Source organism: Oncorhynchus nerka, linkage group LG27 (assembly GCF_034236695.1).
Source record: "Oncorhynchus nerka isolate Pitt River linkage group LG27, Oner_Uvic_2.0, whole genome shotgun sequence".
Lineage (NCBI taxonomy): Eukaryota > Metazoa > Chordata > Actinopteri > Salmoniformes > Salmonidae > Oncorhynchus > Oncorhynchus nerka.
Window position 1 is genome coordinate 101183795 of NC_088422.1, and position 27659 is coordinate 101211453.

At 41.9% G+C, this 27659-nt stretch overlaps 1 protein-coding gene across 1 annotated transcript in view; it reads left to right on the top strand.

Moving 5' to 3' along the window:
- klf13 (Kruppel like factor 13) overlaps positions 1-27659 on the top strand; it is a 73676-nt gene that overhangs the window by 44369 nt on the left and 1648 nt on the right. The gene's annotated exons all lie outside the window — the stretch shown is intronic.

Consider the following 27659-nt stretch of genomic DNA (forward strand, 5'->3'; position numbering starts at 1 on the left):
ACCTCACAGTGATGAGGTGCAAAGAACTGAACTAAATAGTGTATGATAATGACATACAGGTGTGTGAACAGGTGATCAGAATTCAGGTGATTGGGATCTGGAGAGTGAGCCCATGTGGGGTCTATGTGTTTGAGAGTGTACTGTTCAGAGAAATAATTCTGATTACCAGCAGTCTCCCCTCTGCACTGTGTTGATACCTGATGTCTGTTGAGTCATGATATCCCAGCAGCCTCCTCTCTACTGTCATTGATACCTGAAGTCTGTTGATGATATCCCAGCAGTCTCCTCTCTACTGTGTTGATACCTGGTGTCTGTTGAGTCATGATATCCCCAGCAGTCTCATCTCCACTGTGTTGATACCTGATGTCTGTTGAGTCATGAAATCCCAGCAGTCTCCTCTGCACTGCACTGTGTTGATACCTGATGTCTGTTGAGTCATTGATATATCCCAGCAGTCTCCTCTCTACTGTGTTGATACCTGATGTCTGTTGAGTCATGATATTGAAGTCCAGCAGTCTCCTCTGCACTGTGTTGATACCTGATGTCTGTTGAGTCATGATATCCCAGCAGCCTCCTCTCACTGTGTTGATACCTGAAGTCTGTTGGAGTCATGATATCCCAGCAGTCTCCTCTCTACTGTGTTGATACCTGAAGTCTGTTGAGTCATGATATCCCAGCAGTCTCCTCTCCACTGTGATGTACCTCTGAAGTCTGTTGAGTCACTGATATCCCAGCAGTCTCCTCTCTACTGTGTTGATACCTGAAGTCTGTTGAGTCATGATATCCCAGCAGCCTCCAGGAGGTCACACTGGCACCATCCCAGATCCAGTCACTGGGATCAGTCAGGGGGAAAAGCTGTCTAAATATTGGAAGATAGGTCAGTAGGTCAGTTACCCTCTGCTGCTTTGTAACTGGGCCTGGATTCCCAAACGGCACTCTATTCCAGGGGTAGGAGTGCACTACTGTTGACCACGGGCAAAGGACTAGTTGTTGCGCTAGGTTGATGACAGTAGGGAATAGGGTGTTGTTTGGGAAAAGCAGCCCAGTAGGTAGAGGTCACAGGTGAAGGAGATGTAGTTTGGTAATTCAGCTCATCTCAACAGTAAATCCCCAGGAGGCTCTTTAGTGTTGCTAGGATGATAAAGACAGTCAGGGTAACATGGAGGATAAAGACAGTGTCTGTAGGTAGTTAGTCAGGTAGGAAGATAGGTAGTAGGTTAACATGAGTGTTCAGGTAGGATGAAAAGACAGTGTACCAGTAGGTAGAGTTAGTCAGGTAGGATTACTAGTAAAGACAGTGTCAGTAGGTAGAGTTAGTCAGGTAGGATGATAAAGACAGTGTCAGTAGGTAGAGTAGAGTAGTCAGGTAGGATGATAAAGACAGTGTCAGTAGGTAGAGTTAGTCAGCTAGGATGATAAAGACAGTGTCAGTAGGTAGACAGGTGGATGAGTGTCAGTAGGTAGAGTTAGTCAGGTAGGTTGATAAAGACAGTGTCTGTAGGTGAGAGTTAGTCAGGTGAGCTGCGTGAGAAAGACAGTGTCAGTAGGTAGCAGCTGAGTTAGGTAGAGTTAGTCAGGTAGGATGATAAAGACAGTGTCAGTAGGTAACATGAGTTAGTCAGGTAGGATGATAAAGAGAAAGACAGTGTCAGTAGGTAGAGTTAATCAGGTAGGATGATAAAGAGTGTCAGTGTCAGTAGGTGAGTTAGTCAGGTAGGATGATAAAGACAGTGTCAGTAGGTAACATGAGTAGGTAGAGTTAGTCAGGTAGGATGATAAAGACAGTGTCAGTAGGTAAAGTTGGTCAGCTAGGATAGGTGTCAGTAAAGACAGTGTCAGGTAGGATACAGTGTCAGTAGGTAACAGGTAGGTAGAGTTAGTCAGGTAGTTAGTCAGCTAGAGTTAGTGAGAGGATAAAGACAGTGTCAGTAGGTAACATGAGTAGGCAGAGTTAGTCAGGGGATAGGTGTCATGATAAAGACAGTGTCAGTAGGTAACATGAGTAGGCAGAGTTAGTCAGCTAGGATGATAAAGACAGTGTCAGTAGGTAACATGAGTAGGCAGAGTTATAAAGTCAGCTAACATGAGTTGATAAAGACAGTGTCATGTAGGTCTCCTCTCTACTGTGTTGAGTAGGTCTGTTAGTCAGGTAGGATGATAAAGACAGTGTCAGTAGGTAACATGATAAGTAGTGTCGGTAGAGTTAGTCAGGTAGGATGATAAAGACAGTGTCAGTAGGTAAGCAGGTGGATGATAAAGGTGTCAGAGTTAGTCAGCTGGGATGATAAAACAGTGCAGTCATGTAGGTAGAGTTAGTCAGGTAGGATGATAAAGACAGTGTCAGTAGGTAGAGTTAGTCAGCTAGGATGATAAAGACAGTGTGTTGTAGGGAGCAGAGTTAGTCAGCTAGGTAACATGGTAATGATAATCTCAGACAGTGTCAGTAGGTAACATGAGTATGTAACATGGTAGAGTTCAGTCAGGTAGGATGATAAAGACAGTGTCAGTAGGTAGAGTTAGTCAGGTAGGATGATAAAGACAGTGTCAGTAGGTAGAGTTAGTCAGCTAGGATGATAAAGACAGTGTCAGTAGGTAACATGAGTAGGTAGAGTTAGTCAGGTAGGATGATAAAGACAGTGTCAGTAGGCAGCGGTAGGCAGAGTTAGTCAGCTAGGATGATAAAGACAGTGTCAGTAGGTAACATGAGTAGGTAGAGTTAGTCAGGTAGGATGATAAAGACAGTGTCAGTAGGAAGGTAGGTAGTTAGTCAGGTAGGAGAGGAGAAAGACAGTGTCAGTAGGTAGAGTTAGTCAGGTAGGATGATAAAGACAGTGTCAGTAGGTAACATAGGAGTAGGTCAGAGTTAGTTAGTCATTAGGATGATAAAGACAGTGTCAGTAGGTAACATGAGTAGTGCAGAGTTAGTCAGGTAGGATGATGATAAGACAGTTTCAGTAGGTAGAGTTAGTGGTAGGATGAAAAGACAGTGAGTAGGTAACAGAGTTAGTCAGCTAGGATGATAAAGACAGTGTCAGTAGGTAACATGAGTAGGCAGAGTTAGTCAGCTAGGATGATAAAGACAGTGTCAGTAGGTAACATGGTAAGAGTTAGTCAGCTAGGATGATAAAGACAGTGTCAGAGTTAGTCAGGTAGGATGATAAAGACAGTGTGTCAGTAGGTAGAGTTAGTCAGCTAGGATGATAAAGACAGTGTCAGTAGGTTAGTCCAGGTCAGGAGAGGAGAAAGACAGTGAGTAGGTAGAGTTAGTCAGGTAGGATGATAAAGACAGTGTCAGTAGGTAGAGTTAGTCAGGTAGGATGATAAAGACAGTGTCAGTAGGTAACATGAGTAGGCAGAGTTAGTCAGGGGATGATAAAGACAGTGTCAGTAGGTAACATGAGTAGGCAGAGTTAGTCAGGTAGGATGATAAAGACAGTGTCAGTAGGTAACATGAGGCAGAGTTAGTCAGCTAGGATGATAAAGACAGTGTCAGTAGGTAACATGAGTAGGTAGAGTTAGTCAGCTAGGATGATAAAGACAGTGTCAGTAGGTAACATGAGTAGGTAGAGTTAGTGATAAAGACGGGTAGGTATGAGGTATAAAGACAGTGTCGGTAGGTAGAGTTAGTAGGATGATAAAGACAGTGTCAGTAGGCAGAGTTAGTCAGCTAGGATGATAAAGACAGTGTCAGTAGGTAACATGAGTTAGTCAGGTAGGATGATAAAGACAGTGTCAGTAGGTAGAGTTAGTCAGGTAGGATGATAAAGACAGTGAGGCAGAGAAAGACAGTGTCAGGTAGGTAGGTAGTTAGTCAGGTAGGATGATAAAGACAGTGTCAGTAGGGTAGAGTTAGTCAGCTAGGATGATAAAGACAGTGTCAGTAGGTAACATGGTAGGTAGAGTTAGTCAGGTAGGATGATAAAGACAGTGTCAGTAGGTAGAGAGTTAGTCAGGTAGGATGATAAAGACAGTGTCAGTAGGTAGAGTTAGTCAGGTAGGATGATAAAGACAGTGTCAGTAGGTAACATGAGTAGGTAGAGTTAGTCAGGTAGGATGATAAAGACAGTGTCAGTAGGTAGAGTTAGTCAGGTAGGAGAGGAGAAAGACAGTGAGAGTTAGTCAGCTAGGATGATAAAGACAGTGTCAGTAGGTAGAGTTAGTCAGGTAGGATGATAAAGACAGTGTCAGTAGGTAACATGAGTAGGCAGAGTTAGTCAGGTAGGATGATAAAGACAGTGTCAGTAGGTAACATGAGTAGGCAGAGTTAGTCAGGTAGGATGATAAAGACAGTGTCAGTAGGTCAGTAGGTAGAGTTAGTCAGCTAGGATGATAAAGACAGAGAAAGACAGTGTCAGGAGTAGGATGATAAAGACATGAGTAGGTAGAGTTAGTCAGGGATGATAAAGACAGTGTCATGGTAACATGAGTAGGTAGAGTTAGTCAGACAGTGTCAGTAGGTAGAGTTAGTCAGGTAGGAGAGGAGAAAGACAGTGTCAGTAGGTAGAGTTAGTCAGGTAGGATGATAAAGACAGTGTCAGTAGGTAACATGAGTAGGCAGAGTTAGTCAGCTAGGATGATAAAGACCGTGTCAGTAGGTAACATGAGTAGGCAGAGTTAGTCAGGTAGGATGATAAAGACAGTGTCAGTAGGTAACATGAGTAGGCAGAGTTAGTCAGCTAGGATGATAAAGACAGTGTCAGTAGGTAACATGAGTAGGCAGAGTTAGTCAGCTAGGATGATAAAGACAGTGTCAGTAGGTAACATGAGTAGGTAGAGTTAGTCAGGTAGGATGATAAAGACAGTGTCAGTAGGTAACATGAGTAGGCAGAGTTAGTCAGCTAGGATGATAAAGACAGTGTCAGTAGGTAGAGTTAGTCAGGTAGGATGATAAAGACAGTGTCAGTAGGTAGAGTTAGTCAGGTAGGATGATAAAGACAGTGTCAGTAGGCAGAGTTAGTCAGCTAGGATGATAAAGACAGTGTCAGTAGGTAACATGAGTAGGTAGAGTTAGTCAGGTATGATGATAAAGACAGTTTCAGTAGGTAGAGTTAGTCAGGTAGGATGATAAAGACAGTGTCAGTAGGTAGAGTTAGTCAGCTAGGATGATAAAGACAGTGTCAGTAGGTAACATGAGTAGGTAGAGTTAGTCAGGTAGGATGATAAAGACAGTGTCAGTAGGTAACATGAGTAGGCAGAGTTAGTCAGCTAGGATGATAAAGACAGTGTCAGTAGGTAGAGAGGTTAGTCAGGTAGGATGATAAAGACAGTGTCAGTATGTAACATGAGTAGGTAGAGTCAGTCAGGTAGGATGATAAAGACAGTGTCAGTAGGTAGAGTTAGTCAGGTAGGAGAGAGAAAGACAGTGTCAGTAGGTAGAGTTAGACAGTGTCAGGTAGGATGATTAAAGATGATAAAGACAGTGTCAGTAGGTAACATGAGTAGGCAGAGTTAGTCAGCTAGGATGATAAAGACAGTGTCAGTAGGTAACATGAGTAGGCAGGGGATAGTCAGGTAGGATGATAAAGACAGTGTCAGTAGGTAACATGAGTAGGCAGAGTTAGTCAGCTAGGATGATAAAGACAGTGTCAGTAGGTAACATGAGTAGGCAGAGTTAGTCAGCTAGGATGATAAAGACAGTGTCAGTAGGTAACATGAGTAGGCAGAGTTAGTCAGGTAGGATGATAAAGACAGTGTCAGTAGGTAGAGTTAGTCAGCTAGGATGATAAAGACAGTGTCAGTAGGTAGTTAGTCAGCAGGTAGGATGATAAAGACAGTGTCAGTAGGTAGAGTTAGTCAGGTAGGAGAGAGAAAGACAGTGTCAGTAGGTAGAGTTAGTCAGGTAGGATGATAAAGACAGTGTCAGTAGGTAACATGAGTTAGTCAGCTAGGATGATAAAGACAGTGTCAGTAGGTAACATGAGTAGGTAGAGTTAGTCAGGTAGGATGATAAAGACAGTGTCAGTAGGTAAATGAGTTAGTCAGCTAGGATGATAAAGACAGTGTCAGTAGGTAACATGAGTAGGCAGAGTTAGTCAGCTAGGATGATAAAGACAGTGTCAGTAGGTAACATGAGTAGGTAGAGTTAGTCAGGTAGGATGATAAAGACAGTGTCAGTAGGTAACATGAGTAGGCAGGATTAGTCAGCTAGGATGATAAAGACAGTGTCAGTAGGTAGAGTTAGTCAGGTAGGATGATAAAGACAGTGTCAGTAGTGTCAGAGTTAGTCAGCTAGGATGATAAAGACAGTGTCAGTAGGTAACATGAGTAGGTAGAGATTAGTCAGGTAGGATGATAAAGACAGTGTCATAAAGACAGGATGATGTCAGTAGGCAGAGTTAGTCAGCTAGGATGATAAAGTAGTGGTAACATGAGTAGGCAGAGTTAGTCAGCTATGATGATAAAGACAGTTTCATGAGTAGGTAGAGTTAGTCAGCTAGGATGATAAAGACAGTGTCAGTAGGTAACATGAGTTAGTCAGGTAGGATGATAAAGACAGTGTCAGTAGGTAACATGAGTAGGCAGATTAGTCAGGTAGGATGATAAAGACAGTGTCAGTAGGTAACATGAGTAGGCAGAGTTAGTCAGGTAGGATGATAAAGACAGTGTCAGTAGGTAGAGTTAGTCAGGTAGGATGATAAAGACAGTGTCAGTAAAGACAGTGAGTCAGTCAGGTAATGATGAGTAGGCAGAGTTAGTCAGCTAGGATGATAAAGACAGTGAGTAGGTAAGTTAGTCAGTGTGATAAAGACAGTAGGTAGAGTTAGTCAGGTAGGATGATAAAGACAGTGTCAGTAGGTAACATGAGTAGGCAGAGTTAGTCAGCTAGGATGATAAAGACAGTGTCAGTAGGTAACATGAGTAGGCAGAGTTAGTCAGGTAGGATGATAAAGACAGTGTCAGTAGGTAACATGAGTAGGCAGAGTTAGTCAGCTAGGATGATAAAGACAGTGTCAGTAGGTAACATGAGTAGGCAGAGTTAGTCAGCTAGGATGATAAAGACAGTGTCAGTAGGTAACATGAGTAGGTAGAGTTAGTCAGGTAGGATGATAAAGACAGTGTCAGTAGGTAGAGTTAGTCAGCTAGGATGATAAAGACAGTGTCAGTAGGTAACATGAGTAGGTAGAGTTAGTCAGGTAGGATGATAAAGACAGTGTCAGTAGGTAGAGTTAGTCAGGTAGGAGAGGAGAAAGACAGTGTCAGTAGGTAGAGTTAGTCAGGTAGGATGATAAAGACAGTGTCAGTAGGTAACATGAGTAGGCAGAGTTAGTCAGCTAGGATGATAAAGACAGTGTCAGTAGGTAACATGAGTAGGCAGAGTTAGTCAGGTAGGATGATAAAGACAGTGTCAGTAGGTAACAGAGTAGTTAGTCAGCTAGGATGATAAAGACAGTGTCAGTAGGTAACATGAGTAGGCAGAGTTAGTCAGCTAGGATGATAAAGACAGTGTCAGTAGGTAACATGAGTAGGTAGAGTTAGTCAGGTAGGATGATAAAGACAGTGTCAGTAGGTAACATGAGTAGGCAGAGTTAGTCAGCTAGGATGATAAAGACAGTGTCAGTAGGTAGACAGGTGGATGATAAAGACAGTGTCAGAGTTTAGTCAGGTAGGATGATAAAGACAGTGTCAGTAGGCAGAGTTAGATAAATAAAGACAGTGTCAGTAGGTAACATGAGTTAGAGTTAGTCAGGTAGGATGATAAAGACAGTGTCAGTAGGTAGAGTTAGTCAGGTAGGATGATAAAGACAGTGTCAGTAGGCAGAGTTAGTCAGCTAGGATGATAAAGACAGTGTCAGTAGGTAACATGAGTAGGTAGAGTTAGTCAGGTATGATGATAAAGACAGTTTCAGTAGGTAGAGTTAGTCAGGTAGGATGATAAAGACAGTGTCAGTAGGTAGAGTTAGTCAGCTAGGATGATAAAGACAGTGTCAGTAGGTAACATGAGTAGGTAGAGTTAGTCAGGTAGGATGATAAAGACAGTGTCAGTAGGTAACATGAGTAGGCAGAGTTAGTCAGCTAGGATGATAAAGACAGTGTCAGTAGGTAGAGTTAGTCAGGTAGGATGATAAAGACAGTGTCAGTAGGTAACATGAGTAGGTAGAGTCAGTCAGGTAGGATGATAAAGACAGTGTCAGTAGGTAGAGTTAGTCAGGTAGGAGAGGAGAAAGACAGTGTCAGTAGGTAACATGAGTAGGCAGAGTTAGTCAGCTAGGATGATAAAGACAGTGTCAGTAGGTAGAGTTAGTCAGGTAGGATGATAAAGACAGTGTCAGTAGGTAACATGAGTAGGCAGAGTTAGTCAGCTAGGATGATAAAGACAGTGTCAGTAGGTAACATGAGTAGGCAGAGTTAGTCAGGTAGGATGATAAAGACAGTGTCAGTAGGTAACATGAGTAGGCAGAGTTAGTCAGCTAGGATGATAAAGACAGTGTCAGTAGGTAACATGAGTAGGCAGAGTTAGTCAGCTAGGATGATAAAGACAGTGTCAGTAGGTAACATGAGTAGGTAGAGTTAGTCAGGTAGGATGATAAAGACAGTGTCAGTAGGTAGAGTTAGTCAGCTAGGATGATAAAGACAGTGTCAGTAGGTAACATGAGTAGGTAGAGTTAGTCAGGTAGGATGATAAAGACAGTGTCAGTAGGTAGAGTTAGTCAGGTAGGAGAGGAGAAAGACAGTGTCAGTAGGTAGAGTTAGTCAGGTAGGATGATAAAGACAGTGTCAGTAGGTAACATGAGTAGGCAGGGTTAGTCAGCTAGGGATGATAAAGACAGTGTCAGGTAACATGAGTAGGCAGAGTTAGTCAGGTAGGATGATAAAGACAGTGTCAGTAGGTAACATGAGTAGGCAGAGTTAGTCAGCTAGGATGATAAAGACAGTGTCAGTAGGTAACATGAGTAGGCAGAGTTAGTCAGCTAGGATGATAAAGACAGTGTCAGTAGGTAACATGAGTAGGTAGAGTTAGTCAGGTAGGATGATAAAGACAGTGTCAGTAGGTAACATGAGTTAGTCAGGTAGGAGAGGATGATAAAGACAGTGTCAGTAGGTAGAGTTAGTCAGGTAGGATGATAAAGACAGTGTCAGTAGGTAACATGAGTAGGCAGAGTTAGTCAGCTAGGATGATAAAGACAGTGTCAGTAGGTAACATGAGTAGGCAGAGTTAGTCAGGTAGGATGATAAAGACAGTGTCAGTGGTAACATGAGTAGGCAGAGTTAGTCAGCTAGGATGATAAAGACAGTGTCAGTAGGTAACATGGTAGGCAGAGTTAGTCAGCTAGGATGATAAAGACAGTGTCAGTAGGTAACATGAGTAGGTAGAGTTAGTCAGGTAGGATGATAAAGACAGTGTCAGTAGGTAGAGGTTAGTCAGCTAGGATGATAAGACAGTGTCAGTAGGTAACATGAGTAGGTAGAGTTAGTCAGGTAGGATGATAAAGACAGTGTCAGTAGGTAGAGTTAGTCAGGTAGGAGAGGAGAAAGACAGTGTCAGTAGGTAGAGTTAGTCAGGTAGGATGATAAAGACAGTGTCAGTAGGTAACATGAGTAGGCAGAGTTAGTCAGCTAGGATGATAAAGACAGTGTCAGTAGGTAACATGAGTAGGCAGAGTTAGTCAGGTAGGATGATAAAGACAGTGTCAGTAGGTAACATGAGTAGGCAGAGTTAGTCAGCTAGGATGATAAAGACAGTGTCAGTAGGTAACATGAGTAGGCAGAGTTAGTCAGCTAGGATGATAAAGACAGTGTCAGTAGGTAACATGAGTAGGTAGAGTTAGTCAGGTAGGATGATAAAGACAGTGTCAGTAGGTAACATGAGTAGGCAGAGTTAGTCAGCTAGGATGATAAAGACAGTGTCAGTAGGTAGAGTTAGTCAGGTAGGATGATAAAGACAGTGTCAGTAGGTAGAGTTAGTCAGGTAGGATGATAAAGACAGTGTCAGTAGGCAGAGTTAGTCAGCTAGGATGATAAAGACAGTGTCAGTAGGTAACATGGTAGGTAGAGTTAGTCAGGCAGGATGATAAAGACAGTGTGTCAGTAGGTGGAGTTGAATCAGGTAGGGATGATAAAGACAGTGTCCAGCAGGCAGTTAGTCCAGCTAGGATGATAAAGACAGTCAGCTAGGAGTTAAAGATGATAGAAGTGTCAGTAGGTAACATGACAGTGGGCAGAGTTAGTCCAGGTAGGATGATAAAGACAGTTTCAGTGGTAGAGTTAGTCAGGTAGGATGATAAAGACAGTGTCCAGTAGGTGAGAGTTAGTCAGCTAGGATGATAAAGACAGTGTCAGTAGGTAACATGAGTAGGCAGTTGGTCAGGTAGGATGATGACAGTGTCAGTAGGTAACATGGTAGGCAGAGTTAGAGCTAGGATGATAAAGACAGTGTCAGTAGGTAACATGAGTTAGGCAGAGTTAGTCAATAGGATGATAAAGACAGTGTCAGTAGGTAACATGAGGTAGGTAGAGTCGTCAGGTAGGATGATAAAGACAGTCATCCAGTAGGCAGAGGGGAGGAGGACGACAAACACAGTGTCAGGTAGGAACATGAGTAGGCAGTGTCAGTAGGTAACATGAGTAGGCAGAGTTGAGCCAGGCTGGAGGAGAAAGACGGTGTCGCAGGCAGGAAGTTAGTCAGGTAGGATGATAAAGACAGTGTCGGCAGGCAATGAGCAGGTGGCCATCAGCCAGGATGATAAAGACAGTGTCCGGTAGGCAACATGATAGCAGAGCTAGTCAGGTAGGATGATAAAGACAGTGTCATGGGTAACATGAGTAGGCAGAGTTAGTCAATAGGATGATAAAGACAGTGTCAGTAGAGTAACATGGTAGGCAGAGTTAGTCAGCTAGGATGATAAAGACAGTGTCGGTAGGTAACATGAGTAGGGTAGAGTTGGTCAGGCAGGATATAAAGACAGTGTCAGTAGTGGGGATTAGTCAGCTAGGATGATAAAGACAGTGTCAGTAGGTAACAGAGTAGAGAGTTAGTCAGGTAGGATGATAAAGACAGTGTGTCAGTAGGCAGAGTTAGTCAGGTAGGATGAGAAAGACAGTGTCAGTAGGTGGAGCATCGCTCAGGACGACAAAGACAGTGTCAGCAGGCAACATGAGTAGGCAGAGGTTGCAACAGCTAGGATGATAAAGACAGTGTCCAGTAGGTAGCTGCAGGACGACAAAGACAGGATTGGTCAGGTAGGATGATAAAGACAGTGTCAGTAGGTAACATGAGTAGGCAGAGTTAGTCAGCTAGGATGATAAAGACAGTGTCAGTAGGCAACATGGTAGGCAGAGTTACTGGAGTCAGGCAGGATGAGAAGGACAGTGCAGTCAGTAGGCAACATGAGTAGGCAGAAGTTAGTCAGGTAGGATGATAAAGACAGTGTCCAGTAGGTAGCAGTGGTAGGCAGAGTTAGTCAGCTAGGATGATAAGGACAGTGTCAGTAGGCAGAGTTAGTCAGGTAGGATGATAAAGACAGTGTCAGTAGGCAACATGGAGTAGGCAGAGAGTTAGTCAGCTAGGATGATAAAGACAGTGTCAGTAGGTAGAGTTAGTCAGGTAGGATGATAAAGACAGTGTCAGTAGGTAACATGAGTAGGCAGAGTTAGTCAACTAGGATGATAAAGACAGTATCCCAGTAGGTAACATGAGTAGGCAGAGTTAGTCAGGTAGGATGATAAAGACAGTGTCAGTAGGTAACATGAGTAGGAGTTAGTCAGCTAGGATGATAAAGACAGTGTCAGTAGGTAACATGAGTAGGCAGAGTTAGTCAGGTAGGATGATAAAGACAGTGTCAGTAGGTAACATGGTAGGTAGAGTTAGACAGTGTCAGTAGGCGAGATGATAAAGACAGTGTCAGTAGGTAACATAGAGTAGGTAGAGTTAGTCAGCTAGGATGATAAAGACAGTGTCAGTAGGTAACATGAGTAGGCAGAGTTAGTCAGGTAGGATGATAAAGACAGTGTCAGTAGGTAGAGTTAGTCAGGTAGGATGATAAAGACAGTGTCAGTAGGGTAGGGAGTTAGTCAGGTAGGATGAGGAAAGACAGTGTCAGTAGGTAGAGTTAGTCAGGTAGGATGATAAAGACAGTGTCAGTAGGTAACATGAGTAGGTAGAGTTAGTCAGGTAGGATGATAAAGACAGTGTCAGTAGGTAACATGAGTAGGTAGAGTTAGTCAGGTAGGATGATAAAGACAGTGTCAGTAGGTAGAGTTAGTCAGGTTAGAGCTAGGAGAAAGACAGTGTCAGTAGGTAACATGAGTTAGTCAGGTAGGATGATAAAGACAGTGTCAGTAGGTAACATGAGTAGGCAGAGTTAGTCAGCTAGGATGATAAAGACAGTGTCAGTAGGTAACATGAGTAGGTAGAGTTAGTCAGGTAGGATGATAAAGACAGTGTCAGTAGGTAAGTTATCAGGTAGGAGAGAGAAAAAGACAGAGTAGGTAGAGTCAGCTAGGATGATAAAGACAGTGTCAGTAGGTAACATGAGTAGGCAGAGTTAGTCAGCTAGGATGATAAAGACAGTGTCAGTAGGTAACATGAGTAGGCAGAGTTAGTCAGGTAGGATGATAAAGACAGTGTCAGTAGGTAACATGAGTAGGCAGAGTTAGTCATAGGATGATAAAGACAGTGTCAGTAGGTAACATGAGTAGGGGCAGAGTTAGTCAGCTAGGATGATAAAGACAGTGTCAGTAGGTAGAGTAGGTAGTCAGGTAGGATGATAAAGAAGTGTCAGTAGTCAGAGCAGGCAGAGTTAGTCAGCTAGGATGATAAAGACAGTGTCAGTAGGTAGAGTTAGTCAGGTAGGATGATAAAGACAGTGTCAGTAGGTAGAGTTAGTCAGGCAGGATGATAAAGACAGTGTCAGTAGGCAGAGTTAAGCTAGGATGATAAAGACAGTGTCAGTAGGTAACATGAGTAGGTAGAGTTAGTCAGGTAGGATGATAAAGACAGTAGGTAGAGTTAGTCAGGTAGGATGATGAGTGTCAGAGGTAGAGTTAGTCAGCTAGGATGATAAAGACAGTGTCAGTAGGCAACATGAGTAGGCAGAGTTAGGAGGATGATAAAGACAGTGTCAGTAGGTAACATGAGTAGGTAGAGTTAGTCAGGTAGGATGATAAAGACAGTGTCAGTAGGTAGAGTTAGTCAGGTAGGATGATAAAGACAGTGTCAGTAGGTTTAGTCAGCTAGGATGATAAAGACAGTGTCAGTAGGTAACATGGGTAGAGTTAGTCAGGTAGGATGATAAAGACAGTGTCAGTAGGTAGAGTTAGTCAGGTAGGATGAAAAGACAGTGTCAGTAGGTAGAGTTAGTCAGCTAGGATGATAAAGACAGTGTCAGTAGGTAACATGAGTAGGTAGAGTTAGTCAGGTAGGATGATAAAGACAGTGTCAGTAGGTAACATGAGTTAGTCAGGTAGGATGATAAAGACAGTGTCAGTAGGTAACAGAGGCAGAGTTAGTCAGCAGGATGATAAAGACAGTGTCAGTAGGTAACATGAGTAGGTAGAGTTAGTCAGGCTAGGATGATAAAGACAGTGTCAGTAGGTAACATGAGTAGGTAGAGTTAGTCAGGTAGGATGATAAAGACAGTGTCAGTAGGTAGAGTTAGTCAGCTAGGATGATAAAGACAGTGTCAGTAGGTAACATGAGTAGGTAGAGTTAGTCAGGTAGGATGATAAAGACAGTGTCAGTAGGTAAGTTAGTCAGGTAGGATGATAAAGACAGTGTCAGTAGTTTAGTCAGCTAGGATGATAAAGACAGTGTCAGTAGGCAGAGTTAGTCAGCTAGGATGATAAAGACAGTGTCAGTAGGTAACATGAGTAAAGAGTTAGCCAGGAGTAGGTAAAAGATGCATGAGTAGGTAGAGTTAGTCAGGTAGGATGATAAAGACAGTGTCAGTAGGTAGAGGTAGTCAGGTAGGAGAGGAGAAAGACAGTGTCAGTAGGTAACATGAGTAGGCAGAGTTAGTCAGCTAGGATGATAAAGACAGTGTCAGTAGGTAGAGTTAGTCAGGTAGGATGATAAAGACAGTGTCAGTAGGTAACATGAGACAGTGTCAGTAGGTAACAGAGTTAGTCAGCTAGGATGATAAAGACAGTGTCAGTAGGTAACATGAGTAGGCAGAGTTAGTCAGGTAGGATGATAAAGACAGTGTCAGTAGGTAACATGAGTAGGCAGAGTTAGTCAGCTAGGGATGATAAAGACAGTGTCAGTAGGTAACATGAGTAGGCAGAGTTAGTCAGCAGGATGATAAAGACAGTGTCAGTAGGTAACATGGTAGTAGGAGTTAGGTCAGGTAGGATGATAAAGACAGTGTCAGCAGGTAGAGTTAGTCAGCTAGGATGATAAAGACAGTGTCAGTAGGCAGAGTAGGTAGAGTTAGTCAGGTAGGATGATAAAGACAGTGTCAGTAGGTAGAGTTAGTCAGGTAGGAGAGGAGAAAGACAGTGTCAGTAGGTAGAGTTATCAAGGTAGGATGATAAAGACAGTGTCAGTAGGTAACATGAGTAGGCAGAGTTATTGTCAGCTAGGATGATAAAGACAGTGTCAGTAGGTAACATGAGTAGGCAGAGTTAGTCAGGTAGGATGATAAAGACAGTGTCAGTAGGTAACATGAGTAGGCAGAGCCACAATAGGATGATAAAGACAGTGTCAGTAGGTAACATGAGTAGGCAGAGTTAGTCAGCTAGGATGATAAAGACAGTGTCAGTAGGTAACATGAGTAGGTAGAGTTAGTCAGGTAGGATGATAAAGACAGTGTCAGTAGGTAGAGTTAGTCAGGTAGGAGCTAGGATGATAAAGACAGTGTCAGTAGGTAGAGTTAGTCAGGTAGGATGATAAAGACAGTGTCAGTAGGTAAGTTAGTCGGAGTAGACAGCAGAGTTAGTCAGCTAGGATGATAAAGACAGTGTCAGTAGGTAACATGAGTAGGCAGAGTTAGTCAGGTAGGATGATAAAGACAGTGTCATGTAGGTAGAGTTAGTCAGGTAGGATGATAAAGACAGTGTCAGTAGGTAGAGTTAAGAGTCAGCTAGGATGATAAAGACAGTGTCAGTAGGTAACATGAGTAGGTAGAGTTAGTCAGCTAGGATGATAAAGACAGTGTCAGTAGGTAACATGAGTAGGTAGAGTTAGTCAGGTAGGATGATAAAGACAGTGTCAGTAGGTAGAGTTAGTCAGCTAGGATGATAAAGACAGTGTCAGTAGGTAACATGAGTAGGTAGAGTTAGTCAGGTAGGATGATAAAGACAGTGTCAGTAGGGTAGAGTTAGTCGGTAGGAGGAGAGAAGACAGTGTCAGTAGGTAGAGTTAGTCAGGTAGATATAAAGACAGTGTCAGTAGGTAACATGAGTAGGCAGAGTTAGTCAGCTAGGATGATAAAGACAGTGTCAGTAGGTAACATGAGTAGGCAGAGTTAGTCAGGTAGGATGATAAAGACAGTGTCAGTAGGTAACATGAGTAGGCAGAGTTAGTCAGCTAGGATGATAAAGACAGTGTCAGTAGGTAACATGAGTAGGCAGAGTTAGTCAGCTAGGATGATAAAGACAGTGTCAGTAGGTAACATGAGTAGGTAGAGTTAGTCAGGTAGGATGATAAAGACAGTGTCAGTAGGTAACATGAGTAGGCAGAGTTAGTCAGCTAGGATGATAAAGACAGTGTCAGTAGGTAGAGTTAGTCAGGTAGGATGATAAAGACAGTGTCAGTAGGTAGAGTTAGTCAGGTAGGATGATAAAGACAGTGTCAGTAGGCAGAGTTAGTCAGCTAGGATGATAAAGACAGTGTCAGTAGGTAACATGAGTAGGTAGAGTTAGTCAGGTAGGATGATAAAGACAGTGTCAGTAGGTAGAGTTAGTCAGGTAGGATGATAAAGACAGTGTCAGTAGGTAGAGTTAGTCAGCTAGGATGATAAAGACAGTGGCCAGTAGGTAACATGAGTAGGTGCTCGGTAGGTAACATGAGTAGGTAGAGTTGGTGATGATAAAGACAGTTTCAGTAGGTAGAGTTAGTCAGGTAGGATGGATGAAGACAGTGTCAGTAGGTAACATGAGTAGGCAGAGTTAGTCCCATAGGGATGATAAAGACAGTGTCAGTAGGTAACATGAGTAGGTAGAGTTGTCAGTAGGTAACAGGTAGGGATGAGGATGAAAGACAGTGTCAGTAGGTAACATGAGTAGGCAGAGTTAGTCAGCTAGGATGATAAAGACAGTAGGTCAGTAGGTAGAGTTAGTCAGGTAGGATGATAAAGACAGTGTCAGTAGGTAGGTTAGGCAGCTAGGATGATAGTGTAGGTAGAGTAGGTAGAGTTGGTCAGGTAGGATGATAAAGACAGTGTCAGTAGGTAGAGTTAGTCAGGTGGAGAGGAGAGTAGGCAACATGAGAGGCAGTCAGTGGGACGACAAGATTGCAGTAGGTAACATGAGTAGGCAGAGTTAGTCAGCTAGGATGATAAAGACAGTGTCAGTAGGTAGAGTTAGTCAGGTAGGATGATAAAGACAGTGTCAGTAGGTAACATGAGTAGGCAGAGTTAGTCAGCTAGGATGATAAAGACAGTGTCAGTAGGCTAACATGAGTGAGGCAGAGTTAGTCAGCTAGGATGATAAAGACAGTGTCAGTAGGTAACATGAGTAGGTAGAGTTAGTCAGGTAGGATGATAAAAACAGTGTCAGTAGGTAACATGAGTAGGCAGAGTTAGTCAGCTAGGATGATAAAGACAGTGTCAGTAGGTAGAGTTAGTCAGGTAGGATGATAAAGACAGTGTCAGTAGGTAGAGTTAGTCAGGTAGGATGATAAAGACAGTGTCAGTAGGTAGAGTTAATCAGGTAGGATGATAAAGACAGTGTCAGTAGGCAGAGATTAGTCAGCTAGGATGATAAAGACAGTGTCGGTAGGTAACATGAGTAGGTAGAGTTGATCCCAGGTGGATGATAAACACAGTGTCAGTAGGTAGAGTTAGTCAGGTAGGATGATAAAGACAGTGTCAGTAGGTAGAGTTAGTCAGCTAGGATGATAAAGACAGTGTCAGTAGGTAACATGAGTAGGTAGAGTTAGTCAGGTAGGATGATAAAGACAGTGTCAGTAGGTAACATGAGTAGGCAGAGTTAGTCAGCTAGGATGATAAAGACAGTGTCAGTAGGTAGAGTTAGTCAGGTAGGATGATAAAGACAGTGTCAGTAGGTAGAGTTAGTCAGGTAGGAGAGGAGAAAGACAGTGTCAGTAGGTAGAGTTAGTCAGGTAGGAGGAGGAAGACAGTGTCAGTAGGTAGAGTTAGTCAGGTAGGATGATAAAGACAGTGTCAGTAGGTAGAGTTAGTCAGGTAGGATGATAAAGACAGTGTCAGTAGGTAGAGTTAGTCAGCTAGGATGATAAAGACAGTGTCAGTAGATATAGTTAGTCAGGTAGGATGATAAAGACAGTGTCAGTAGGCAGAGTTAGTCAGGTAGGATGATAAAGACAGTGTCAGTAGGTAACATGAGTAGGTAGAGTTAGTCAGGTAGGATGATAAAGACAGTGTCAGTAGGTAACATGAGTAGGCAGAGTTAGTCAGCTAGGATGATAAAGACAGTGTCAGTAGGTAACATGAGTAGGTAGAGTTAGTCAGCTAGGATGATAAAGACAGTGTCAGTAGGTAACATGAGTAGGTAGAGTTAGTCAGCTAGGATGATAAGGAGCAGTGTCAGTAGGTAACATGGTAGGCAGAGTTGGTCAGGTAGGATGATAAAGACAGTGTCGGTAGGTAACATGAGTAGGCAGAGTTAGTCAGCTAGGATGATAGAAGACAGTGTCGGTAGGTAACATGAGTAGGTAGAGTTAGTCAGGTAGGATGATAAAGACAGTGTCAGTAGGTAACATGAAGTAGGCAGAGTTAGTCAGCTAGGATGATAAAGACTTGAGTGTCAGTAGGTAACATGGTAGGTAGAGTTGGTCGGGTAGGATGATAAAGACAGTGTCAGTAGGTAACACATGAGTAGGCAGAGTTGGTCAGCTAAGGATGATAAGGGCAGTGTCAGTAGGTAACATGAGTAGGCAGAGTTAGTCAGCTGGGATGATAAAGACAGTGTCAGTAGGTAACATGAGTAGGTAGAGTTAGTCAGGTAGGATATTAAAGACAGTGTCAGTAGGTAACATGAGTAGGCAGAGTTAGTCAGCTAGGATGATAAAGACAGTGTCAGTAGGTAGAGTTAGTCAGGTAGATGATAAAGACAGTTCAGTAGGTAGAGTTAGTCAGGTAGGATGATAAAGACAGTGTCAGTGGTGGGAGGGCAGATGATAAAGACAGTGTCAGTAAATAGATGATAAAGACAGTGTCAGTAGGTAACATGAGTAGGTAGAGTTAGTCAGGTAGGATGATAAAGACAGTGTCAGTAGGTAGAGTTAGTCAGGTAGGATGATAAAGACAGTGTCAGTAGGTAGAGTTAGTCAGCTAGGATGATAAAGACAGTGTCAGTAGGTAACATGAGTAGGTAGAGTTAGTCAGGTAGGATGATAAAGACAGTGTCAGTAGGTAACATGAGTAGGCAGAGTTAGTCAGCTAGGATGATAAAGACAGTGTCAGTAGGTAGAGTTAGTCAGGTAGGATGATAAAGACAGTGTCAGTAGGTAGAGTTAGTCAGGTGGAGGAGAAAGACAGTAGTCAGTAGGTAGAGTTAGTCAGGTTGTCAGTAGGTAGAGTTAGTCAGGTAGGATGATAAAGACAGTGTCAGTAGGTAGAGTTAGTCAGGTAGGATGATAAAGACAGTGTCAGTAGGTAGAGTTAGTCAGCTAGGATGATAAAGACAGTGTCAGTAGATATAGTTAGTCAGGTAGGATGATAAAGACAGTGTCAGTAGGCAGAGTTAGTCAGGTAGGAGAGGAAAGACAGTGTCAGTAGGTAACATGAGTAGGTAGAGTTAGTCAGGTAGGATGATAAAGACAGTGTCAGTAGGTAACATGAGTAGGTAGAGTTAGTCAGGTAGGATGATAAAGACAGTGTCAGTAGGTAACATGAGTAGGTAGAGTTAGTCAGCTAGGATGATAAAGACAGTGTCAGTAGGTAACATGAGTAGGTAGAGTTAGTCAGCTAGGATGATAAAGACAGTGTCAGTAGGTAACATGAGTAGGCAGAGTTAGTCAGGTAGGATGATAAAGACAGTGTCAGTAGGTAACATGAGTAGGCAGAGTTAGCTCAATAGATGATAAAGACAGTGTCAGTAGGTAACATGAGTAGTAGAGTTAGTCAGGTAGGATGATAAAGACAGTGTCAGTAGGTAACATGAGTAGGCAGAGTTAGTCAGCTAGGATGATAAAGACAGTGTCAGTAGGTAACATGAGTAGGTAGAGTTAGTCAGGTAGGATGATAAAGACAGTGTCAGTAGGTAACATGAGTAGGCAGAGTTAGTCAGCTAGGATGATAAAGACAGTGTCAGTAGGTAACATGAGTAGGCAGAGTTAGTCAGCTAGGATGATAAAGACAGTGTCAGTAGGTAACATGAGTAGGTAGAGTTAGTCAGGTAGGATGATAAAGACAGTGTCAGTAGGTAAATATGAGTAGGCAGCTTAGTCAGCTAGGATGATAAAGACAGTGTCAGTAGGTAGAGTTAGTCAGGTAGGATGATAAAGACAGTGTCAGTAGGTAGAGTTAGTCAGGTAGGATGATAAAGACAGTGTCAGTAGGCAGAGTTAGTCAGCTAGGATGATAAAGACAGTATAGTAGGTAACATGAGTAGGTAGAGAGGAGGATAAAGACAGTGTCAGTAGGTAGAGTTAGTCAGGTAGGAAGACAGTGTCAGTAGGTAGAGTTAGTCAGGTAGGATGATAAAGACAGTGTCAGTAGGTAGAGTTAGTCAGGTAGGATGATAAAGACAGTGTCAGTAGGTAGAGTTAGTCAGGTAGGAGGATAAAGACAGTGTCTGTAGGTAGAGTTAGTCAGGTAGGATGATAAAGACAGTGTCAGTAGGTAGAGTTAGTCAGGTAGGATGATAAAGACAGTGTCAGTAGGTAGAGTTAGTCAGGTAGGATGATAAAGACAGTGTCAGTAGGTAGAGTTAGTCAGGTAGGAGAGGAGAAAGACAGTGTCAGTAGGTAGAGTTAGTCAGGTAGGAGGAGGAAGACAGTGTCAGTAGGTAGAGTTAGTCAGGTAGGATGATAAAGACAGTGTCAGTAGGTAGAGTTAGTCAGGTAGGATGATAAAGACAGTGTCAGTAGGTAGAGTTAGTCAGGTAGGATGATAAAGACAGTGTCTGTAGGTAGAGTTAGTCAGGTAGGAGGAGGAAAGACAGTGTCAGTAGGTAGAGTTAGTCAGGTAGGATGATAAAGACAGTGTCAGTAGGTAACATGAGTAGTAGTTAGTCAGGTAGGATGATAAAGACAGTGTCAGTAGGTAGAGTTAGTCAGGTAGGATGAGAAAGACAGTGTCAGTAGGTAGCATGAGTAGTAGAGTTAGTCAGGTAGGATGATAAAGACAGTGTCAGTAGGTAACATGAGTAGGTAGAGTTAGTCAGGTAGGATGATAAAGACAGTGTCAGTAGGTAACATGAGTAGGCAGAGTTAGTCAGGTAGGATGATAAAGACAGTGTCTGGTAACATGAGTAGGCAGAGTTAGTCAGGTAGGATGAGGAAGACAGTGTCAGTAGGTAACATGAGTAGGTAGAGTTAGTCAGGTAGGATGATAAAGACAGTGTCAGTAGGTAACATGAGTAGGTAGAGTTAGTCAGGTAGGATGATAAAGACAGTGTCAGTAGGTAACATGAGTAGGCAGAGTTAGTCAGGTAGGATGATAAAGACAGTGTCAGTAGGTAACATGAGTAGGTAGAGTTAGTCAGGTAGGATGATAAAGACAGTGTCAGTAGGTAACATGAGTAGGTAGAGTTAGTCAGGTAGGATGATAAAGACAGTGTCAGTAGGTAACATGAGTAGGTAGAGTTAGTCAGGTAGGATGATAAAGACAGTGTCAGTAGGTAACATGAGTAGGCAGAGTTAGTCAGGTAGGATGATAAAGACAGTGTCAGTAGGTAACATGAGTAGGTAGAGTTAGTCAGGTAGGATGATAAAGACAGTGTCAGTAGGTAGAGTTAGTAGGTAGAGTTAGTCAGGTAGGATGATAAAGACAGTGTCAGTAGGTAGAGTAGGTAGAGTTAGTCAGGTAGGATGATAAAGACAGTGTCAGTAGGTAACATGAGTAGGTAGAGTTAGTCAGGTAGGATGATAAAGACAGTGTCAGTAGGTAACATGAGTAGGTAGAGTTAGTCAGGTAGGATGATAAAGACAGTGTCAGTAGGTAACATGAGTAGGTAGAGTTAGTCAGGTAGGATGATAAAGACAGTGTCAGTAGGTAACATGAGTAGGCAGAGTTAGTCAGCTAGGATGATAAAGACAGTGTCAGTAGGTAACAGGTAGGAGAGTTAGTCAAGGATGATAAAGACAGTGTCAGTAGGTAGCATGAGTAGGTAGAGTTAGTCAGGTAGGATGATAAAGACAGTGTCAGTAGGTAACATGAGTAGGCAGAGTTAGTCAGGTAGGATGATAAAGACAGTGTCAGTAGGTAACATGAGTTAGAGTTAGTCAGGTAGGATGATAAAGACAGTGTCAGTAGGTAGAGATTAGTCAGGTAGGATGATAAAGACAGTGTCAGTAGGTAACATGGTAGGCAGAGTTAGTCAGAGTAGGGATGAAAAGACAGTGTCAGTAGGTAACATGAGTAGGCAGAGTTAGTCAGGTAGGATGATAAAGACAGTGTCAGTAGGTAACATGAGTAGGTAGAGTTAGTCAGGTAGGATGATAAAGACAGTGTCAGTAGGTAACATGAGTAGGTAGAGTTAGTCAGGTAGGATGATAAAGACAGTGTCAGTAGGTAACATGAGTAGGCAGAGTTAGTCAGGTAGGATGAGAAAGACAGTGGCAGTAGGTAACATGAGTAGGCAGAGTTAGTCAGCTAGGATGATAAAGACAGTGTCAGTAGGTAACATGAGTAGGCAGAGTTAGTCAGGTAGGATGATAAAGACAGTGTCAGTAGGTAACATGAGTAGGCAGAGTTAGTCAGTGTGGCAGAGTACTACTGTGTATTACCAACCTTCTGTTTGGTTCGATCTCAAATGAACATCTAATACATGTCTGTTGGAGTAATAGATGACATTGTCTTGGGAGTTGAGTGCTACTGGGCGGTAGTCATTTAGACAGCTGACCTTGGCTCTCTTGGGCACAGGGACTATGGTGGTCTGCTTGAAACATGTAGATATTAAAGACTGGGTCATGTAAGAGGTTGAAAATGTCAGAGTACGTGTCCTGGTAATCCGTCTGGCCCTGCGGCCTTGTGAATGTTGACCTGTTTAAAGGTCTTACTCACATCGACTATGGACAGCGTGATCACACAGTCTTCCGGGAACAGATGGCGCTCTCACGCATGGTTCAGTGTTGCTTGCCTCAAAGCTAGCATAGAAGGCATTTAGCTCGTCTAGTAGGCGCAGGACATATTCCAGTCTGTGCTAGCGAAACAGTCCTGTAGCTCAGGGCTCTTATTTCCTGCAATTATACATATGTTTTAACTGATAGAGACATACCCCTTAAGCGACTTACAGCTGTAATTGCAGCAAAAGGTGGCGCTACAAATATTAATTTAAGGGGCTGAATAATTTGGCACGCCCAATTTTTCAGTTTTTGATTTGTTAAAAAAGTTTGAAATATCCAATAAATGTCGTTCCACTTCATGATTGTGTCCCACTTGTTGTTGATTCTTCACAAAAAAATACAGTTTTATATCTTTATGTTTGAAGCCTGAAATGTGGCAAAAGGTCACAAAGTTCAAGGGGGTGAATACTTTCGCAAGGCACTGTATAATCTCAACCCGGCACAGTCAGAAGAGGACTGGCCACCCCTCAGAGCCTGGTTCCTCTCTAGGTTTCTTCCTAGGTTTTGGCCTTTCTAGGGAGTTTTTCCTAGCCACCGTGCTTCTACACCTGCATTGCTTGCTGTTTGGGGTTTTATGCTGGGTTTCTGTACAGCACTTTGAGATATCAGCTGATGTAAAAAGGGCTTTATACATTTGATTGATTGTTGTGACGTCATGTAAAAGTATATTCGTTGTATCAAATAATTTATTTCACTTCAGTCCTCGGGGACAGAATATTATACATGAACTAGGAACCAAAATAATGAAGGTATTTGTTCCAGTCTGTTATTCTTAAGGTAGCACTCTAAGAACAATATGCCAGTAGTGTTTTATTTTGGATCATTTAAAGGCTGTATTATCACCTAGTGGAAAGGAGATGATTTACTTTATGGGTGTATAGTGGAGGGGAGGGGAGGGTGGAGGGGGAGGGTGGAGTGTATTCCTGGAGGGTGGGGTATTCCTAGTGTTATTCTGGTATAGTGAATAGGGTGGAGTAGTGTTTGGATATGTGGAGGTTGGAGTGTATTTGGAGGGGAGGTATAGTGGAGGGGGAGGGGTGTATAGTGGAGGGTGGATTGTAGGAGTGGAGGGAGGGTGGAGGGTATAGTGGAGGGAGGGAGTGGTGGAGGGGGGGGTGGAGTGTATAGTGGAGGGTGGAGTGTATAGTGGAGGGGGGGGGTGGAGTGTATAGTGGAGGGTGGAGTGTATAGTGGAGGGGGAGGGTGGAGTGTATAGTGGATGTTGGGAGTTTATAGTGGAGGGGGAGGGTGGAGTGTATAGTGGAGGGGGAGGGTGGAGTGTATGGAGTGGAGGGTGGAGGGGAGGGTGGAGTGTATAGTGGAGGGGGGGTGGAGTGTATAGTGGAGGGGAGGGTGGAGTGTATAGTGGAGGGGAGGGGAGGGTGGAGTGTATAGTGGAGGAGAGGGTGGAGGTATAGTGGAGGGGTATGTAGTGGAGGGGGAGGGGGGAGGGTGGAGTCTTCAGGGGGAGGGTGGAGGGTGGAGTGTATAGTGGAGGGGAGGGTGGAGGGGGGGGAGGGGGAGGGTGGAGTGTATAGTGGAGGGGGAGGGTGGAGGGTGGAGTGTATAGTGGAGGGGGAGGGTGGAGGGTGGAGTGTATAGTGGAGGGCGAGGGTGGAGTGTATAGTGGAGGCAGTAGTTTCTACTGTACCGTGTCAGTTGATAAGAGCATGGCAGAACAGGAACCAGGAGTGCTGGTTCAAAGATCATTATCATGTGCGTTTCCAGGAGCCATTTCTATCGAACTGCACTATAAGGCTGCCGTTGAAAACCTCTACTGGAGACGGCTTTGAAACTGCTATGGAAAGGTTTATTATGGGAAGGTTTATTATGGGAAGGTTTATTATGGGAAGGTTTATTATGGAAAGGTTTATTATGGAGTTTATTATGGGAAGGTTTATTATGGGAAGGTTTATTATGGGAAGGTTTATTATGGGAAGGTTTATTACCAAGGTTTATTATGGGGGTTTATTATGGGGTTTATTATGGAAAGGTTTATTATGGGAAGGTTTATTATGGGGTTTATTATGGGGTTTATTATGGGGTTTATTATGGGAAGGTTTATTATGGGGTTTATTATGGGGTTTATTATGGGAAGGTTTATTATGGAAGGTTTATTATGGGAAGGTTTATTATGGGGTTTATTATGGGAAGGTTTATTATGGGAAGGTTTATTATGGGGTTTATTATGGGAAGGTTTATTATGGGAAGGTTTATTATGGGGTTTATTATGGGAAGGTTTATTATGGGAAGGTTTATTATGGGAAGGTTTATTATGGGAAGGTTTATTATGGGAAGGTTTATTATGGGAAGGTTTATTATGGGAAGTTTATTATGGGAAGGTTTATTATGGAGTTTATTATGGGAAGGTTTATTATGGGGTTTATTATGGGAAGGTTTATTATGGGGTTTATTATGGGAAGGTTTATTATGGGAAGGTTTATTATGGAGTTTATTATGGGAAGGTTTATTATGGGAAGGTTTATTATGGGAAGGTTTATTATGGGAAGGTTTATTATGGGAAGGTTTATTATGGGGTTTATTATGGGAAGGTTTATTATGGGAAGGTTTATTATGGGAAGGTTTATTATGGGAAGGTTTATTATGGGAAGGTTTATTATGGGGTTTATTATGGGAAGGTTTATTATGGGGTTTATTATGGGAAGGTTTATTATGGGGTTTATTATGGGAAGGTTTATTATGGGGTTTATTATGGGAAGGTTTATTATGGGAAGGTTTATTATGGGAAGGTTTATTATGGGAAGGTTTATTATGGGAGTTTATTATGGGAAGGTTTATTATGGGGTTTATTATGGGAAGGTTTATTATGGGAAGGTTTATTATGGGGGTTTATTATGGGAAGGTTTATTATGGGGGTTTATTATGGAAGGTTTATTATGGGAAGGTTTATTATGGGAAGGTTTATTATGGGAAGGTTTATTATGGGAAGGTTTATTATGGGAAGTTTATTATGGAAGGTTTATTATGGGGTTTATTATGGAAGGTTTATTATGGGGTTTATTATGGGAAGGTTTATTATGGGGTTTATTATGTTTATTATGGGAAGGTTTATTATGGGAAGGTTTTATTATTATGGGAAGGTTTATTATGGGGTTTATTATGGGAAGGTTTATTATGGGAAGGTTTATTATGGGAAGGTTTATTATGGGAAGGTTTATTATGGGAAGGTTTATTATGGAATGGTTTATTATGGGAAGGTTTATTATGGGAAGGTTTATTATGGGGTTTATTATGGGAAGGTTTATTATGGGGTTTATTATGGGGTTTATTATGGGAAGGTTTATTATGGGGTTTATTATGGGAAGGTTTATTATGGGAAGGTTTATTATGGGAAGGTTTATTATGGAGTTTATTATGGGAAGGTTTATTATGGGAAGGTTTATTATGGGGTTTATTATGGGAAGGTTTATTATGGGAAGGTTTATTATGGGAAGGTTTATTATGGGAAGGTTTATTATGGAGTTTATTATGGGAAGGTTTATTATGGGAAGGTTTATTATGGGAAGGTTTATTATGGAGTTTATTATGGGAAGGTTTATTATGGGGTTTATTATGGGAAGGTTTATTATGGGAAGGTTTATTATGGGGTTTATTATGGGAAGGTTTATTATGGGAAGGTTTATTATGGGGTTTATTATGGGAAGGTTTATTATGGGAAGGTTTATTATGGGGTTTATTATGGGAAGGTTTATTATGGGAAGGTTTATTATGGGAAGGTTTATTATGGGAAGGTTTATTATGGGAAGGTTTATTATGGGAAGGTTTATTATGGAGTTTATTATGGGAAGGTTTATTATGGGGTTTATTATGGGAAGGTTTATTATGGGAAGGTTTATTATGGGAAGGTTTATTATGGGAAGGTTTATTATGGGAAGGTTTATTATGGGAAGGTTTATTATGGGAAGGTTTATTATGGGAAGGTTTATTATGGGAAGGTTTATTATGGGAAGGTTTATTATGGGGTTTATTATTTATTATGGAAGGTTTATTATGGGGTTTATTATGGGAAGGTTTATTATGGGAAGGTTTATTATGGGAAGGTTTATTATGGGAAGGTTTATTATGGGAAGGTTTATTATGGGAAGTTTATTATGGGAAGGTTTATTATGGGGTTTATTATGGTTTATTATGGGGTTTATTATGGGAAGGTTTATTATGGGAAGGTTTATTATGGGAAGGTTTATTATGGGAAGGTTTATTATGGGAAGGTTTATTATGGGAAGGTTTATTATGGGAAGGTTTATTATGGGGTTTATTATGGGAAGGTTTATTATGGGGTTTATTATGGGAAGGTTTATTATGGGAAGGTTTATTATGGGGTTTATTATGGGAAGGTTTATTATGGGAAGGTTTATTATGGGAAGGTTTATTATGGGAAGGTTTATTATGGGAAGGTTTATTATGGGAAGGTTTATTATGGGGTTTATTATGGGAAGGTTTATTATGGGAAGGTTTATTATGGGAAGGTTTATTATGGGGTTTATTATGGGAAGGTTTATTATGGGGTTTATTATGGGAAGGTTTATTATGGGGTTTATTATGGGAAGGTTTATTATGGGAAGGTTTATTATGGGAAGGTTTATTATGGGAAGGTTTATTATGGGAAGGTTTATTATGGGAAGGTTTATTATGGGAAGTTTATTATGGGAAGGTTTATTATGGGGTTTATTATGGGAAGGTTTATTATGGGAAGGTTTATTATGGGGTTTATTATGGGAAGGTTTATTATGGGGTTTATTATGGGGTTTATTATGGGAAGGTTTATTATGGGAAGGTTTATTATGGGAAGGTTTATTATGGGAAGGTTTATTATGGGAAGGTTTATTATGGGAAGGTTTATTATGGGAAGGTTTATTATGGGAAGGTTTATTATGGGGTTTATTATGGGAAGGTTTATTATGGGAAGGTTTATTATGGGAAGGTTTATTATGGGGTTTATTATGGGGTTTATTATGGGAAGGTTTATTATGGGAAGGTTTATTATGGGAAGGTTTATTATGGGAAGGTTTATTATGGGGTTTATTATGGGAAGGTTTATTATGGGAAGGTTTATTATGGGAAGGTTTATTATGGGATTATGGTTTATTATGGGGTTTATTATGGAAGGTTTATTATGGGGTTTATTATGGGAAGGTTTATTATGGGAAGGTTTATTATGGGAAGGTTTATTATGGGAAGGTTTATTATGGGAAGGTTTATTATGGGAAGGTTTATTATGGGAAGGTTTATTATGGGAAGGTTTATTATGGGAAGGTTTATTATGGGGTTTATT